Source organism: Pleurodeles waltl, chromosome 6 (assembly GCF_031143425.1).
Source record: "Pleurodeles waltl isolate 20211129_DDA chromosome 6, aPleWal1.hap1.20221129, whole genome shotgun sequence".
NCBI lineage: Eukaryota > Metazoa > Chordata > Amphibia > Caudata > Salamandridae > Pleurodeles > Pleurodeles waltl.
The window spans coordinates 1,017,854,199-1,017,867,454 of NC_090445.1; the positions used below are offsets into that span (position 1 = coordinate 1,017,854,199).

General features: G+C 46.5%; 2 protein-coding genes across 2 annotated transcripts in view; one reads left to right on the forward strand and one right to left on the reverse strand.

Annotated features, from left to right (window-relative positions):
• The window catches only part of SMIM1 (small integral membrane protein 1 (Vel blood group)), a 402,844-nt gene extending 396,128 nt beyond the window's left edge, over window positions 1-6,716 (forward strand). Inside the window, exon 3 of the transcript XR_011204954.1 lies at window positions 6,264-6,716. The gene's annotated coding sequence lies outside the window, so the exon portion shown is untranslated. The remainder of the gene's footprint in view (window positions 1-6,263) is intronic.
• LRRC47 (leucine rich repeat containing 47) overlaps window positions 1-13,256 on the reverse strand; it is a 127,966-nt gene that overhangs the window by 72,081 nt on the left and 42,629 nt on the right. The gene's annotated exons all lie outside the window — the stretch shown is intronic.

Genomic DNA, 13,256 nt, shown 5'->3' on the forward strand with positions numbered 1-13,256 from the left:
CGCCACATGTCTTCGGGAATGGTTTCGCCTATGTCCGCCTCCCAATGGATTTTAGCTTTAGACCCAGCATCAGACGCTGTGCTCTGCAAGCAAACATAGATTTGTGATAAGCCTGTGCAGGGACCGCGTTTGAAATATAAGTTCCAACACTCGACACGCCTGGGGCGCTGCAGAAAAGCAGGGATATCGTGCACGGAACATAGCCCTAACTCTGAGAAAGAATAATCGGTGCAGTGCGGTGTCATGTGTATCACCAAGTGCAGCCTCCGAGGAGACTAACATCCCCTCCGAAAACCAAGATCCCAAGGTATTTAAGTTCAACTCTCGGAGGAACCCGCATACTCGACTGTCCTCCGACAGCGACAAGCACCAGTACGGAAGGCGCAAAGGGCTTACATACTCTGGCGTCCGCAATAGCACAGTCCAGACCCGTGCCTTGCAAGCCACAGTATCAACCCACTACGGCCTGCGTCTCGTCAGACCACCAATCACCCGCGATAGCCTGTCAGGCCACACTGCATAACATTCAGGAGCCAAGTGTGGCAAATATTGTATGGGGTGCAGCCAGAAATGCACAAAGTGGGCCTGTGTGCAATTATAATAGAGTTCTAGATCCAGGGCTGCCAGACCACCCTGTTCGAACGGAAGTGTCAGTTTTTCCCATGAAATTCTGGGCTGCCGACCAGCCCAAGCGAGCCACAAGTGCGGACTTAAGCTTCTTCATAAAGCTAATTGTAAGGACAGGAGGTAGATTGATAAATAAATATAGGAATTTGGGCAGAATGATCATCTTTGCTATCGCTATGCGGCCAGCCAGCGAGAGCAGCAGCGAATGCCAAACCTCCACCTTATGTACCAACCACGACATGGCTTTGCCGTAATTTGCGGACCAAAGCGTATCAGTTTCCCTACTCAGCCAGATACCCAAATATCGCACCGGCCCACCAGCCCAGCTGAGGGGAAATCTATAGGGGCACTGCACTGTAGCATCAGACAGGGGCAGCACCACCGATTTGATCAGTTAATGGTGATCCCAGATATCTGTCCAAAACAAACTATTTCATATAACAGGGTGTCACGGTGCTGCTGCAGATCGCAAATATACAATGCGACATCATCCGCATAGAGATCAATATTGGACGATGTCGAAATGCCAATCCCCTGTGATTATGGAGTTGCCACAAATGTGTAGCAAGCCATCGCAAATAGTAGCGGAGAGCGTGGGCATCCCTGACGAGTGCCCCTAGCTATCGAAAAGGGATCAGAAATTGTCCTGTTAATTCTCAGTCGGGGGTCATTGCGAGTACAGCAAGCGGCTCAATTGAATGAACCTAGGGCTCAACCCTACCCTAGCTAGCAAAGCAAACATATATGGCCACGCAAGAGAGTCAAATGCCTTATTGGCATCAAGGAACACCACCGCTGCGCGATCCTCAGGTCCGATCATACTAGATATTGCAAAGTAGGTTCAGAGATTATACGAAGCAGAGCACCCCGGCACAAAGCCGGACTGATCCGGCAGCACCAAGGAAGGGAGCAAGGGCTGCAACTGAGCCGCGATAAGTTTCGCCAGAATCTTATTGTCTATGTTTATTAACGAAAGGGGCCAATATGAATCTCAACAGCACAGGACTTTCCCGGGCTTCAAAATAGTCACGTTGAGAGCCTCCCGCAGCGAGGCCGGGAGAATGGCACTCTCGAGCACCTCTGTGTAGACCTCCAGGAGGTGTGGTCCTAATAGAAGGACGGCGTCGGGCCATCTAGCCCCGGGGCCTTATCTCCCGGCAGACTTCGTATAACCTGGATCACATCGTCCACTGAGAAGGGAGCATGTAGATATTGCCTATGCGAATTCTCAAGCCAAAGCAGGCTGATATCCTCAAAGTAATCAGTGGCAGCGCAGATCTCAGCCCCGAGTGCCCAGCGTACAGGTCAGAATAAAAGTCAGTGAAGACACGCCTGATCTCCTCAGTGCCGGTATGATGTGCTCCAGTCGAGTCGGTCAGCTCTACAATATAATTGCCTGCCCATGGCTTACGAAGCATTGCTGCCAGCCCTCTCATCCTCACCAAATCTCCTCGCCGTAGCATCTCTCCCTTGAAAGCAGACCTCGCGAAGTGCTACCTCCTTATACTGTGTCATCTTTTCTCTCAATTCAGCCAGGAGGCCACCAGACCCGAAAGGGACCAATCGTTTTTCTAGGTCAGCAAGCTGGGCCTCCAGATTCATCCAGTCCCGCCTTAGTGCCTTCAGCACCTCGTGTTTTTTGGAAAGGCAGAGCCCACCAATTACTACTTTAAAAGCCTCCCACACAGTGCCACTGAGGCTACAGACCCCTGATTATCAGCAAAGTAGTGCACTATAGCGTCATGTATCTGTTCCCTAAAAGCCTGATCTCTCAGCGCACCATAGGGCGACCTCCACTTAAATGCACGGCTGGGGCCCCCAGGAATTAGCAGCTCCAGCATGACCTGCGAATGATCCAACAAGGTGCGGGGCTTATGCTCAATGGACTCCGTCCAGAGCTCTACGTGTCGGGTACGAGCCATATGTCTATTCGGGACCAACTGCCATGGACATAATTGACACAAGTGCCCCTCCCTGTCCGTCTACCAAAGCACCCTTGGGCAAAATAAGAGACAGGGCCTTAGCAGCCGCCACGTGTTGTGCCCAGGCATGGCTCTCACAGTCTGCCACAAAATCCAATAGCATTGAGGTCCCCCACCCCCTTGTCCCCCCCTTCCCTCCCCCACAACAGAGACCCGGAACCCAGTGAGCCAATCAGCTACCATATTTCCCAAAATAAATCAGGGTCATCGATATTTGGACCATAGATCGACACCAACCGAAATGGCCTATCTCGCAATGTTCCCCGCAACATGACATAACGACCATTCAGATCCACAAGCACCTTTTCAGTACGCCATTGCAGCCCTTTCCGAATCGCCACACCCCGTGCATACCTCGAATACACCACAACCAGACACTCACCAATTCAGCCAGCCTTCACACGGTGTTTCGTGGCCTCCGCCAGATGAGTCTCCTAAAGCATACAGATGTCTATCGCATGGCACTGCAAATATGCAGACAGCATTCTCATCTTATGCCCATCATTCAGCCCACGAACATTCCAAGTGAGGCAATGTACAGGAGTCACTTTTTTTGCGCCAGCCCAATAGTCTACCAAAACACACAACGGCCCATACCACCATAATTGAGACATCCACTGCATGAAGGGGAAGGAGCAAGAGAGGAAGGAAGAAATCAGCAAGAGCAAACCAAGTGCAAAACAACACAAACCCCCACTACACGCTGACCCCCCCCCCCCAAATTGGGTCAGTACTGCAATCCCCCCACACCCAAGTACATATTCCACAACATGATAATAAACAACTTTAATGGACTCATCCAATGGGGCATCAGCGAGGCCATCCGAGAACCGTCCCGAATGGGATGGATGGGCAGGGGGACTCACAGTGTAAAGTGTATAGCAAGACAGGATGCACCAATAGTTACATTTCCAACAAATTCGACAAGTCCCAAGACACAGAGCGGGGCCATGGGGACCCCTCCCCCCCCAGCAAACAACAAAATAGATTCAGTCATTGTCACTGACAGCATCACCCTCTCCGTTAGCAGTACGCGGGCAGTCCAGAGTCGCCTTTTTGGGGACAGGTTTAGCGTATTTGACAGCCAGTTTCAGATCAGTGAAAAAGTGCAGCTTGCCCTTATATTTGGCATTGGTCTGGCTCAGAGTGCGTTTGGTCGGCAAGAAGGTCTAATGTGCTGCTTGCACCCCAGGAGTGTAGTGTGGGAAGATACTCAGTTCAGTATTATTGTAGATCACAGGACACACTCTGGCCAATCTGAGTATTGTGTACCTGTTTCTGTAATTCAGTAAGCGTACAATGATAGGGTGTACCGGTGACCCCGGCGGCGGTCTTGGCCCCAGAGATCTATGGACCCTGTCCACCACCAACACCTGGGACAGCTCAACGGGGGAACAGTGCAGAAAGTATGGTCTCAACATAGTCCTCCATTCACCCCATAGCTGTCGACTCCGGGAGGCCCAAAATGCAGATGTTACTACGGCGGGAGCGTAGTAACATCTCAAGGTGCTCATTTTTGTTCCGGATCCCCTCCAACAGGCGCTCCATGCGCAGAAACTTTTCCACGTCGCCTGTCTTCCAGATCCGAGGTGCGTGATTCTATCTGCTCAAAGCAGGCGTCGTGACCCATCCTTTAAATGATCCATTTGTTCAGTCAAGTGGTCCAGCTTGACATCAATACTGGCCAGACTATGCTTGAGGTCCAAGAACATAGCCTTCACGGACGACGCAGAGGCCTCCTCCTCCTCCTCCTCCTCCTCCTCCTCCAGCGGCAGGTCATCTGCTAGCCGGTCTGGCTGCTCTTCTTTTTCCCCCCATCAAATGTGAGCTTAGGGTGTTTCTGGTCCGCCTTCCCCATCTTCTCCGCAAGTCGTCCTAGGCAGATAGCCAGAGAGACACCCACCACACCTCACCGGAAACAATAGCCAGGTAAGTAGGGGCCGCTGGGGGCAGAAGAACCCCACGGGCACTCACTCCTGCCCATTGCTCCCACCACAGTATTGAAAGAGGGGCACTGAGCACCGGGACCAGCCCCCACATCCGCTACCTCACAGAAAGGGGGGGCCGCCCACTCCTCGTGCACCATCTGCACATGCACAGCGCACGTAAAGTCAGGACCCGCTCCACAGGGCAGCACAGGACCAGCACGCCTCCAATGCCGAGCCAACGTCGCCCCAGCAGCCTCCCAGGGCTTCCCTGTACAGATCACTGCAAGGATGGTGAGACGGGCAACCGGTCTGATAGGATTAAAAGCCGGGGTGACCCATTGATTGAACGTGTTGCATTGATCGTGGGTAATGTGATGGTGGGCCTGGAGCTGACAGCGGGTTGGTACCTTATGGGGTTGCAGGGAGGGAAGGAGTGGTATCCTCAAACTTATATACAGTGATCAATCTTTAAAGCAGTGGGGCCTATTATAGTGTGTTGCAGGGTCATTGAGATTCACTCCCAAGTTTACAATGAAGAATATTTTGTGCTCATTGATATTTACACTGAGATGACATTGTAATCAAACTGTGTTAAACGTGTGTGTGTGCTAAATGTAATGTTTCTATACATACAACCTGTGTGAAGTCTTTTATTGGGGGTCGTTCAACCGGGGTGTTGTGGGTACGTGCAGTGCTGTTGCTTTACTAATTGCCTCCGAGATAAGCCTGACTGCTCCAAGTCACGCTACCCAAGGGTGAACGCAGGTTATCCAACAGGTGTACCTGACCACCCCAATCAGGAGTGGCACGTTCCGGCCAGCTGAGCTTATTCGTTAGCCAACAGAACCAAGCCGCCTCCAACAGTGACAATAAAAATTAGGTCTAGACCAAAGGTTAGAGAATTATTCGTTTGGATTAGGCTATAATTAATATGGGTTAAAATGAGTGAGTGAAGAAGAGCAAAACACCTTTTAATCACAAATAAATTTGTTATAGTTAGTGAAATGGCACTTTTATTCTTAGAGTCTTAAAGCTGTCACTGATCATTGGGCAGTACACACTGACTAGAATTCCTTACATCAGGTCCCATGGGGATCAATATTATTATCTAGGCAGGGGATCAAGTTAATCTCTCTGGGCACTTGACTCACTATAGGTAACTAAAGTTGAGCATTCAAAGCTTAGTGTGGAAGGTGCCAGTGGGTAGAAGCTTGGAAACAACAAGCAACACTGACAAACGCAATAGGTTTCGACCATTTGAATAGAGTTTATTTTTTTTATTTTTTTATCTTGGTGAGCAGTTGTGCAATATAAGTTTAAGAAACTCTGTGAAAGTATGTTTTGGTGCATAACCTCACAAAGGGTGAGTGTAAGCCAAAGAAGCATAACTGGACAACACTATGCATTATTTTAATAACTATTGTGGTGAATACATTTTGCAGAGTTCGAAGCTTATCTATGTTGACAAACACAACTTCTACTGTGCTGCAGGACCTGCTGGCAGGGGGACATTGCAGAAGGTACAAAAATGTCTTGTTTTTTTCTTTCCAGCTAAATGGACTCTAAAATATAAGAAACATGTTACAATGTTTGTTTTAAAAGTGATAAACTGTTAATAGGTGTTTATGTTGTGATGTATTTTGATTTACTAACCAACAATTCTGGGTTTATCAAACTTGAAACAAACATTATTATAACATTTTTCTAATATTTGTAATCCCGCTAGACTGAAAGAAGAAACAGAGGCGAAACCTATTGATATGGGAGCATGCGTCGAAGAAGAAAGAACAGCAGTGAAAAAAGAAGACCGGAAGAAAGAAGACGCACTGAAGACAAAAGACAGAAAATGTCACGCGGTAAAGAAGAAATAAGACAGAAGATGGCATATCGTGAAGAAGAAAGAAGAGGGCAGTGCAAAAATAAGACATTGTTACTAACTTTACACCTAATTCCCATTATACCTTTTTTTAATTAATATTATTATTTTATTAATGGTATCACGTGCTGCAGATGCTAGCGTGCTCTTTGTTGCAGTTCAGCACTCTTTGAGATGTTGTGTTAGACTTTAATGTATACCCTTTCATCAATAACGGTCTTAGCCAAACTTTGCTTGTAAGAAGCACACATTGTCTACAGTGCCAGAAACCTGCAAAATGGTGATTCTAAGGGATATATTAAAAAAAATATGCAATATTTACTGTCAAAACATCTTAGCAGTGACGGAAGGAGTGTGTGAGTGTGTGTGTGTGTATATATTCCTCCTTCCTTCCCTCTTTCCCTCTCCCCCCACCTTCCCTTCAAGGTTTCTAGCCCAGTGGGTTGAGCCTCCTGTGCAAATATGGACGTGCAACAGGTTCTATATGTGGAGGCGGTGATGATGCAGCATTATTTTACTAGGGTGATTCAAAATGAGTAACGTTGCCAGTAGGCTGTCCAGTTCGCGATATGTCCTGTATCAACGGTTACTGTCAGTTATTACCAAGGCCACTGGAATTAAGTTGCAAGAAAATCCAAATTATGCAGCAAGAAATCCAAATTATGCGGCATAATGTAGCACATTTTGTTACTGTACAACTTCATTATTTCTGCATTTTTAAACTTGGTAACACTGTATGGACATAGATTGCACCCCATTAGTACCAGTTTAACATCCCAATAAGTAACAGAAAGGTGACCAGTCCAGCTTTACAAAAAGCCTGCCACTACTGATCAACATGTGTCACTGTATATTTAGTAACTTTTGAACTGTTTGAGCTTCAAACAATTTTTTGGTGGTAAAATTAGCAGATTATGCATCAGATGATAGATTATGTGGCAAATTCGGCAAATCTATGATTGTGCGAAAACGGCTGCGGCAGCACAATTGTTTAATTCTAGTGGCCCTGGTTATCACCAAGAGTAGCGCACGGTAATTTCTTACAAAGAGATAGCTACACTCCATGTAGATTTTGCAGATTACCCGTGCTGGGAACTGCCGCGAGATGTTCTTTTTCTGCCTGAATTTCCAGCCATCCGGAAGGCAGGAAGAAAGACCGGGCCATGGGAGGGCGTCTGTACATGCAGCTGTCCATGTGTGCTATGGTTCCTTGGGACTGATCCAGATGGAGAGTGCTGCTGGACTTGGCAGTGTCCAAACACAGCCGCCCAGCCTGCATCATTCAGACACTCATTCCTAGCTTGCAACCAGCCCTAAGGGGTCCTCGTGCAAGGGCATGCCCTTCTCGAGGAAGGAGCCCACAAGGTGCTTGGCTTGGTAGGCCTGCTGCCATTACTGCCGTAAAGGACTGCAGTCTAACTCTGCCCTGTGCCGCTTATTTCATGGGCCTCCCATAGACATCCTGGGTTTAATGGAGTTCTGTGCAGTAGGGTCACTACGCACTGAGCTACCTTTTGCAGGGTGGCCTATAGCATCTTGTCCGCCTCTCAAGAGCGCTGGGAGAGGCGCCTGGATCTGAAGGTTTACCACCACAGCACCGCATGTCCTCTCAGTCTGGCAGAGCTGCGTAGACCGTCCCCAGGGAATCTGCACATTTGCACTGGCAGCTAAAGGATTTTGCGTAAAATCGTACAATTGGTGCCAAGTAGAGAAATCATGATTTAAACGTATTGTTTTGTGACTTGAGCTGGAAACGTAAACATCTGAGAACATTTCAGCACAAGATCCGGATTGAAGTGATTATAAGACCTGTGGGGAAAGAAGACATTAGATGGCATGGACTAAAGAAGACAGCAGTGAAGAAAATAGACAGAAGATGGCATGTGGTAAAGAAGAAAGAAGACAGCAGTGAAGAATGAAGACTATCCGAGGGAGGGTCAGAAATATGGCTTTGGAGGCTTTACTCGTTGGCGTTTATTTCGACCAACACAAAAATAAATATTTGTATATAAGAGTATTCGGCGATAACACTTAAAAGTTACTGTACTGATTGAGTAAATCTTCGTTTCGATGATTTTTCTCGGTTTTACTTGGTAGATGTGGGTCACTAGGGTAGCTCGTCTCCTTTCTTCCTTGCACTCCAGGTATTATCATCCGCCGGCATCCCCGGGAGAAGAAACACAGCACAGTCAGGGAGTAGCTAGCTAATTCAGGTAGATTACTCTGCCACCATAACACACAGGGAGTGTTGTATGGGAAACAAAAGTACACTGATGTCTATTCGCTTTGCTGTTAAGGGTTGGAGTGTTCTGGAAAGGTGGTGCCATTTGTGTAACCACCATAAGGTCAGAATTCCCTGGGTATCTTCACAAACGGTTCCCCAAGCAGCACGCTGCCATTACCATAGAAAAGGGGGTGGAGATTGACACCGTCCCTAATAGCCCCTCAACTTGTGCAAGAATAATAAAGAAAATGAAAGGGAAAGACCAAGAAAAAGAGGAATTTTTTTTAAAGCAAAAATAAACCCCCCCCTAGTGTGAAAAATTGTTGGCTTCCTCTCCACTCACTGAGATTGCCACAACTCTCTGTGAGTTGTGGCGGGCGCTGGCGTGGTGAATGGTAGCAGTGGGCACCACCAGTCCTCCGACCACGTCTCTTCCTTGTCGTGCTGCTTCTCGTCTCCACTCCCGCTGAGGTTGCTCTCCACTATCGCTCCCGTACTGGAGCTGCCGTTTTCCCTTTCACCTCTCCCTGTCACCTCCTCAGGATAACCCCTTGGCTCCTCCTCTCCTGGGCCCCTGGGTTCCTGTTCTTCCACTCCTCCCCTTGTGTTCCTTCTCAGACTCTCGTCCTATGCCCTGAAGTCCTCCTCTTTCGCAGCCTCTCTCTCTTTATTCCTCCAATGTGGGTCCCCCACACTCGCTGTACTTCTGGATCTTCTCTCCTGAAGAGAAAAGTCCTTTGTTAATGTCAGTGGGACTACGTCCCTAACCACCACGCCATTGGTGTTTAGTTTATTTTCAAGGTCTTGGAACGGCAAGACGCAGGAATCACCTCGGAGCTCTGCTGTAGGACCTAGAGATGTGACAGGTAAGGAGGGTCTTTTGTCACAAAGACAAAGAAGACGGCAGCAAAGAAAGAAGACATCACAAAGAAAAAAGATTACTTGCAAAAAGAAACCAGCATTTGCAATGCAATGGGTCTCGTGTTTATTCGAGTTAAAGCTATTATTGCTGTAAACTCCTAACCGGACTTTTCTTGCCACATAAACTGAAAAGTAAAACAGTTTCACATTAGCGAGCTGACGGCCGCCATTAGCACAAAGCAAACACCCAAAAGGAAACAGAAGTTAGCTTACAGTGAAACGTATTGGCAGAAGTGCAATTATCCATGTAACAGAGTCTCTGTCATGCAAAGCGCTTGACTACTGCCCAGCGAAATCACGCTGCCTACCAAATAAAAAGAAAAACTAGTCCAGAAACCATTCGGAAAACATAGAGCCTCGTATATTTTCAGAGGTTGGCCGGTACGCTCGAGGCAGGTTAAACACCAGAAAAGGCACGATGTATGCATGCCTGTCACTAATGAAATCAAGTGGATTGTAAAAGACAAGCCCACTAACCAACCAAACTGATGGACTGGACATGGGCGCGGTTACAAGCCAGTAGAGAGATAACAACAGGGACAGAGCGCTTTGCGCTCGACCCTAAAAGGCAGTACCTTCAGCTTCGTATCCAGAGGACGAACACTGGCCAGTGTCCTATGGGAAGTGACCAGAAGGACTACTTGCCCAAGAGGCAACCCGACGTCACAGAAGATGAGGAAGAGAAGCAGGATGGCGTGCTAGCCAATCAGAAGCACATAAATCAGAGCGATGTTGGACTAAGCCAATGGTAAGTTCAGGTAAGTAAGGGGGTGGTTCTAAGCCCCCCCCCCTTTGAAGTTTTTTTTGTTAACAACAGATTTCTCAAGCAGAGCACAGGCGTGTGTGAGGCGCAACATAAAAATCAGAAAGCCGACCACACAACTGAGCAGTACCAAGAGTCATTTTGTAAGTTCTGCATGGTTTGCAGCCTCTAATCTCCAAAAGGGCGTCAAAGGCAAAGTCAGGCAATACATTTGTTAAACAGGTACAAATGCCTAAAGGGCAGGGCAGACCAGTGAAATCTGTAAATTGAAACTGCCTTTTGAAGCTGCATCTGTTTGGGCTTCTGTAACATATCGCCTCTGGTGGCAGCTTTTTTTGTGGTGCGGAAACTGACGGAAACCCCTGCCCTTTGAACCTAAGGACCACAACATTAACCAGACGATAGTAAGAATGCACTGTCATTCTGAAGTAAGAGCAAGGAAGGTCTGAGCCAGGGTTGTTCATACTGCTTAAAAAAACAAGTGTGAAAAGAAACAGTGACATATTTATGTCTGCATATCAGGCACACGTCTATGAGTGTGAAGACCAAACCTGTTCATGTCTGTTGAACAATCGTCAATGAACTGACACAAGTGTTCAATGGATTTGACAGACAGTACTACGCACTAGATCGTGGTTCCCAACCTTCTGACTTCTGTGGACCCCCACTTTATCATTACCAGAACCCCGGGACCCCCTCCCCCCATGAATCATTATTGAAATCCGAACTAATGCAGAACAGTATTCCAAGCGGGCACAATGCTTTGATTTTGTAACTTTTCCAAAACAAACTCCCAAAATGGAAGTTTGTTTAGGAAAACAAAAAATTTACATCCTTAATGCAAAGAAAGTTTATTCTTGTGCATCAGGTACATTGACTGAAGGCGCTGCCTAGGAGGACTGTCATGATCACAAGGAGGTCGAAAGCTAGGCAATTTGGTGACTGTCATCCATCATAAACAGAGCAGAATTACCATCACTGTGAACTGGTAGCCCGGGGTGGATGAGCTGCTGGGTGAGGGGATGGCACTGGCAAAGCCAGCCTGATGCTCCACAGGTGCACTTCTCTGACCTCTAAATAGGGTGGGGAACTATGAGGCTGGTGGAAAGGGTATCCGCCAATTTTCAAATGATCTCCATCATTTCCAGCTCCAGAAAGCTAACTGTCAGTCCATGTTCAGCATCCAATTGGTCTGCAAGGGTATTTTACCCCCAGAGTCAGCTGTAGTAGTGGTCAACACCTACTAACACAACCCCAGATATACCAGATCTTTCTAGCTGGGACCAACTGTGATTTCCAAAAACAATGTTACAAGAACTATAAAGGTTATAAGCAGAAATCAAGTGGTAACTAAACCAGTGATGTCAATGCAACAAACCAATGTCGGAGGTAGGAAGAAAAGACCTCAGTCATACTGGGGCTGAGACAGGCAATATAAGGCATTAAACAGGTATTCACAGAGTAGAGAACATTGCATTTTCACAAGAGATTATTCCAAAAAGCCCCTCTTCAGTTCACTATGTAGATATTTTTCAATTGCTCTTTATGAATGGTGGCATTGCACCTGGGGCAGTAACTACTATGGGTGGAATTCTGCCATTTACAATTCTGAAAGGGCCAGCCTCTGTAGCTCAGGAAATCAAATGTCTGTAAACTCTAAATTAGATATTTCCAGGCACGGAGACTGCTGATGTGCACCCAGTGAAGTGATGCAGAGGCTGAAGTAAGAAATAGAGCTAGTCCTTCAAACCTACTAGGGTGTAGTAAACTTTACTACCCGCAAAAACTACCAGTGGAGTGTTAATACTACAATGCAAGAACTAGGTTATCTAGTTGGAGTGCAATTGTATCCAAGGACCTGGGATATCAGTAGTAAATTAAATAAACTCAAGAATGTTGTCAGGCAACTAGATTGATCAAGGACTAACTGAAAAAAGGTACCAAATATTCACAGTTAGGTATTGGAAAACAGAAATAATGGAACTTATGGAATTATTTCCAGGAGACAAACTGGAAATGAATTAAGTAGCTAAAGTAAAGTCAAGGTGGCCAAACTCTTTGCAACGGCATGGCTTAAATATGTAAGTAACAGTTTTTAAAGTCATAAAAGGAAAGTAAAACATTAACAAGAAATTCACTGCGGCAGGTAAAAGATGGCTCAAGATTAAATTCTAAAGTATATAAAAAAAGTGTTGGATGGAATGCTTTAATTGATCTCAGCCACTGGTAATAACTTGGGGAAGCACCCAAGTCCATTGCTATTTTGCACACCATACCACCTTGGTTTGGATCCAGCCACATGCAGTATTGACCCTGCTCCAATGGGAACAGCATAGCTGGAACTGCCAGGCCAGATCCTTCCTGAACCTGAACACAAGCAACCTAATACTTGTATTGCACTACTTAGGGTCAAGCCTGATATTCATATTACTGGATCCAAACTGAGGTTGCATGGAATGCAAAATAACGACGGTCTGGGATGTGGCTTGAGAAATTACCAGTGACTAACATTAATTCGAGCTTTCTATCCATCACTTTTTGTATACTTTTGTGGGTCCCTCAAGCTGAAATTGATGGGGAAACACTAGAGAGATCAGTCATGATGAAAAACGCTACATTTTTGAGATGTAGACCATAAAGGAAGGTCTACCCATTACAACAAAGAGGTACCAAAGAGGAATCTTGAAGAATTCTCGTTATTAATTTAAACGTATCCAGGGCAAGAAATCTTTTCCTTGTCTAGACACAAATTCTGTAGTTGACAAAGTAATGTAATTAATGCAATACATTAGACATGAGCAGCAACAATCCAAACATAACATCAAGAGGAGCTCAACTTAACGGAAGTGGTGCAGAAAGCCCAGACACGACTAACACAAACTCTGTGTTTCAAGTTTACTGCTTACTTGTGAGCCATCTCTGCAGGCTCAATCTT